We start from the raw sequence: 6,000 nt of genomic DNA, 5'->3' as shown, positions 1-6,000 counted from the left end.
ACCTAACACATGTGGGAACCATCATTTGGCAACTAGCATGAAATATCTCATAAAATTACAAAAATATTAGTAATCATTCATGACTTATTTACATTTAAACAAAATTACACATCCTTTATATCTAATCCATATACCAACGACCAAAAACCCCTAAAAACACTTTCATTCTTCAATTTTCTTCATCTAATTGATCTCTCTCAAGTTCTATCTTCAAGTTCTAAGTGATCTTCATAAATTCTATAAGTTCTAGTTTCATAAAATCAAGAATACTTCAAAGTTTGCTAGCTTACTTCCAATCTTGTAAAGTGATCATCCAACCTCAAGAAATCTTTCTTATTTATAGTAAGATATCTTTCTAATACAAGGTAATACTCATATTCAAACTTTGATTCAATTTCTATAACTATAACAATCTTATTTCGAGTGGAAATCTTACTTGAACTTGTTTTCGTGTCATGATTCTGCTTCAAGAACTTTCAAGCCATCCAAGGATCCTTTGAAGCTAGATCTATTTTTCTCATTTCTAGTAGGTTTATCCACAAAACCTGAGGTAGTAATGATGTTCATAACATCATTCGATTCATATATATATAACTACCTTATTCGAAGGTTTAAACTTGAAATCACTAGAACATAGTTTAGTTAATTCTAAACTTGTTCGCAAACAAAAGTTAATCCTTCTAACTTGACTTTTAAAATCAACTAAACACATGTTCTATATCTATATGATAAACTAACCTAATGATTTAAAACCTGAAAACATGAAAAAACACCGTAAAATCGGACATACGCCGTCGTAGTAACACCGCGGGCTGTTTTGGGTTTGATAATTAAAAACTATGATAAACTTCGATTTAAAAGTTGTTCTTCTGGGAAAATAATTTTTCTTATGAACATGAAACTATATCCAAAAATCATGGTTAAACTTAAAGTGGAAGTATGTTTTTCAAAATGGTCATCAAGACGTCGTTCTTTCGACTGAAATGACTACCTCTTACAAAAATGACTTGTAACTTATACTTATGACTATAAACCTATACTTTTTCTATTTAGATTCATAAAATAGATTTCAATATGAAACCATAGCAATTTGATTCACTCAAAACGGATTTAAAACGAAGAAGTTATGGGTAAAACAAGATTGGATATTTTTTTGATTGTTATAGCTACGGGAAATATTGCAACAATTCTATACAAATTATATCCTAGCTAACTTATATTGTATTATACATGTATTCTAATATATTATGTAATCTTGGGATACCATAGACACGTATGCAAATGTTTTGACATATCATATAGACCCATGTATATATATTATTTGGAACAACTATAGACACTGTATATGCATTAATGTTGGAGTTAGCTATACAGGGTTGAGGTTGATTCCAAAAATATATATACTTTGAGTTGTGATCTAGCCTGAGACGTGTATACACTGGGTCATGGATTGATTCAAAATAATATATATCGATTTATTTCTGTACATCTAACTGTGGACAACTAGTTGTAGGTTACTAACGAGGACAGCTGACTTAATAAACTTAAAACAGTAAAACGTATTAAAAATGTTGTAAATATATTTTGAACATACTTTGATATATATGTACATATTTGTTATAGGTTCGTGAATCGACCAGTGACCAAGTCTTGCTTCCCGACGAAGTAAAAATATGTGAAAGTGAGTTATAGTCCCACTTTTAAAATCTAATATTTTGGGATGAGAATACATGCAGTTTTATAAATATTTTACGAAATAGACACAAGTAAATGAAACTACTTGATATGGGTGAATGATCGAAGCTGAATATGCCCCTTTTGCTTGGTAACCTAAGAATTAGTAAACCGATCTACTAATTGACGCGAATCCTAAAGATAGATCTATTGGGCCTAACGAACCCCATCCAAAGTACCGGATGCTTTAGTACTTCGAATTCGTTTTTATCATGTCCGAAGGATTTCCCAGAATGATAGGGGATATTCTTATATGCATCTTGTTAATGTCGGTTACCAGATGTTCACCATATGAATGAGTTTTATCTCTATGTATGGAATGTATATTGAAATATGAAATCTTGTGGTCTATTGTTATGATTTGATAATATATAGGTTAAACCTATAACTCACCAACATTTTTGTTGACGTTTTAAGCATGTTTATTCTCAGGAGATTATTAAGAGCTTCCGCTGTTGCATACTAAAATAAGGACAAGATTTGGAGTCCATGCTTGTATGATTTTATGTAAAAACTGCATTCAAGAAACTTATTTTTTTTGATGTAATATATTCTTATTGTAAACCATTATGTAATGGTCGTGTGTAAACGGTATATTTTAGATTATCATTATTTGATAATCTACGTAAGGCTTTTTAAACCTTTGTAGATAAAATAAAGGTTATGGTTGTTTTAAAAATGAATGCAGTCTTTGAAAAACGTCTCATATAGAGGTCAAAACCTCGCGACGAAATCAATTAATATGGAACGTTTATAATCAATATGAACGGGACATTTCAGTTGGTATCTGAGTGTTGGTCTTAGAGAACCAGAAATTTGCATTAGTGTGTCTTATCGAGTTTGTTAGGATACATTAGTGAGTCTGGACTTCGACCGTGTTTTCTTTAAAAACGATTGCTTAACACTTTTGTTGGAAACTATATGTTATTAACATGTAAATATTATGTGATATATTAACCTCTTAATGTGTTTGATATTGTGTGATAGATGTCTACCACTAGTACAAATTTCATCGACTCACCTAATAATAATGAAGAGTCGAATATACTTTGGGAAGATTCAAAAATTCCCGAAGAGGAACCGGAAGAAGAGGAACCGGAAGAAGAGGAACCGGAAGAGGAGGAACCAAAAGAAGAAGTGGTTCCGGAGGAAGAAATATTGATACCTATAGTAAATCGATTAAGTAAAAGAAAATCCTCAACCAACGGACCAAAGTTAATAATGGTCAATGGTGTTTCCGCCGAGGAAGCAAAATATTGGGAAGATTACCAATTTTCCGATGAATCGGATCCCGATGAGGATTCCGATGATGTTATAGAAATTACCTCGACCCAATTTAATAAATCGAAAGAAAATAATAAGGGAAAAGGTATAAAAATAGAGAAACCCGATTCCAATCCCAATGAACTTTATATGTATCGGCAACATCCGTATTTCCTAAAATGTAACAATGACCCGGGAACCTCTAAACCACCAGGTTTTTCTAAATCATTGTGGAAAACGACGCTCATATTAGAGGAACACCATATATTCCTAGAAAATTAGGAAAACAAACCAAGTCCGAAGAAGAAGAAACCAGTGATTCAGATTAGAGGGTTGTAATCATGTTGTATATTATATGTATTGTAATTTGCTTGTACTTTTATGTTCTATGTAAAAATTGCTTGTATTGTTTGTTAATTATCTTTTATGAATCTAATCCTTATCTATTTTATAGTATAAAAACAAAATGGACGTTAAGGGTAGACAACCGAATATTTTAGAAGATCTACCAGAGGATATGATTGAGGAAATCTTGTCTAGAGTCGGTCAGAATTCATCAACACAATTAATTATGGCAAAATTAACTTGTCAAACATTTGAAAGACTTTCCAGAAATGCCTTAGTTTATAAAAGGCTTTCCTTTGATAGGTGGGGTATATCACATTGGGGAGACCGTAAGTTACGCCGTGTTTTCTTTAAAGCGTTAAATGCGGGGAACCCAAATGCAATTTTACGCTACGGGTTAAGAACCTACTTTGACTCAACATATCCCAACATAGGATTTCGTGAATTAGAAAGAGCTTCTAACATGCAACATAAAGAAGCATGTTATGCTTACGGGTTAGTGATGTTCGCTTCTTACCAAAGTGAGAAAAAGAACATCAGATTGCAGCTTTTAAATAAAACCTTCCCACAAGTGACGGATTCAGTAGTTGGGGTGAGAAACAAGGTTTTTAGATTATTACGGGGCTGTTGGACATTACGAAACCCTCGTCCTTTTGACGACATTACAACATGCTGCCTAGCCAATGGTCATAACGGTTATTTTCCACCAGACCAAGGATGGGAAGCCGTCTTAGTAAAACCAGAATGCATGACTTGTTTCTGGACTTATGAATAACGTGTCTTTATTTCCTTTGCTGAACAACTTGCGTATTAACTAGATTTATCTTCAAAACTTTCCTGTATCAAAGTGTACTATATTTCATGTTATATGTAATATAGCGATGTTGTAAGTTTGAAGAATATTTATATGTGATATATTATTATAATCAGTTTTTCATATGGAATTGTAGTAGTTGAATTGTATATTAGCTACTAGGTATGAACTTAACGGGTAGGTAGTACCCGAATTTAAATTTATAAAACGCTAATATGAAGAAAAAGCTTTTATAAATGAGTTCATATTATGCTACGAAATACTATTGACTACTCTTAATATTCTGTATGATTAACTCGATTCAGTTGGCTATTTTGAAGGAAATGGCACCGACTACTCGACACACCATGAATATGAGCGAAGAGGAATTTCGTACCTTTCTTGCTGCAAACATAGCCGCAGTACAAGCTGCGCTACATACCAACAATAACTCTGAATCTAGAAATGCAGCTAACGGTGCAAGAAATCGTGTAGGATACTCCTACAAAGAATTCACTGCCTGCAAACCTTTGGAATTTGATGGAACCGAAGGACCAATTGGATTGAAACGGTGGACCGAGAAAGTCGAATCGGTATTTGCCATAAGTAAGTGTACTGAAGAGGACAAAGTTAAGTACGCTACGCATACCTTCACAGGTACTGCGTTAACGTGGTGGAACACCTATCTTGAACATGTAGGACAAAATGCTGCTTACGCACTACCGTGGTCGGCATTCAAGCAATTGATGAACGAACAGTACCGTCCTAGAAACGAAGTCAATAAACTCAAGGCAGAACTTAGAGAGTTAAGAACACAAGGGTTCGACGTTACCACATATGAACAACGATTCACAGAGTTGTGCCTATTGTGTCCGGGAGCATTCGAAGATGAAGAAGAGAAGATCGACGCATTTGTAAAAGGGTCACCAGTAAGGATTCAAGAAGATGTGAGTTCACACGAGCCCGCTTCTATACAGAAGGCAAATTGAATGGCTCATAAACTCATAAATTAGATTGAGGGAAGAATTAAAGAGCAGGTGGCTGAAGAAGCCAACACAAAATAACTCAAGAGGAAGTGGGAGGACAACGGCAACAAAAACCAAAAACAGCCATGTCATAGGTGTGAAGAAAATCATCAGGGGTTTTGCAAGACATTTTACAACAGGTGTAAAAGAAATGGTCATAGCGCGATAAAGTGTGAAGTCTACGGATCAAAGTTTAACAGAACTAAAGGAACAAATAATGTCGGAACAAGCAATGCCGAAACGAATAGTGTCGGAGCAAGTAATACCAACGCTGTTTGTTATAAATGTGGAAAACCGGGCCACATTATTAGAAATTGCCCAAATCAGGGGAATACTAATGGGCAGGGCCATGGAAGAGTTTTCAATATTAATGCGGCAGAAGCACAGGAAGACCCGGAGCTTGTTACGGGTACGTTTCTTATTGACGATAAATCTGCTTATGTTTTATTTGATTCGGGTGCGGATAGAAGCTATATGAGTAGAGAATTTTATGCTAAATTAAGTTGCCCATTGACGCCTTTGGATAATAAATTTTTACTCGAATTAGCAAATGGTAAATTAATTTCAGCAGATAATATATGTCGGGATAGAGAAATTAAACTGGGTGATGAAACGTTTAAGATTGATTTAATACCAGTCGAGTTAGGGAGTTTTGATGTAATAATTGGCATGGACTGGTTGAAGAAGGTAATATCAGAGGTCGTTTGTTACAAAAATGCGATTCGCATTATGCGTGAAAAAGAAAACCTTTAATGGTGTACGTAGAAAAGAACAACGTGAAGTTAAATCTTATTAGTAGTTTGAAGGCGCAAAAACTAATAAGAAAAGATTGTTACGTCA

The sequence above is a fragment of the Rutidosis leptorrhynchoides genome, chromosome 2 (genome assembly GCF_046630445.1).
Source record: "Rutidosis leptorrhynchoides isolate AG116_Rl617_1_P2 chromosome 2, CSIRO_AGI_Rlap_v1, whole genome shotgun sequence".
NCBI classification, from domain to species: domain Eukaryota; kingdom Viridiplantae; phylum Streptophyta; class Magnoliopsida; order Asterales; family Asteraceae; genus Rutidosis; species Rutidosis leptorrhynchoides.
Note: the sequence above shows the minus strand (reverse complement) of the source record.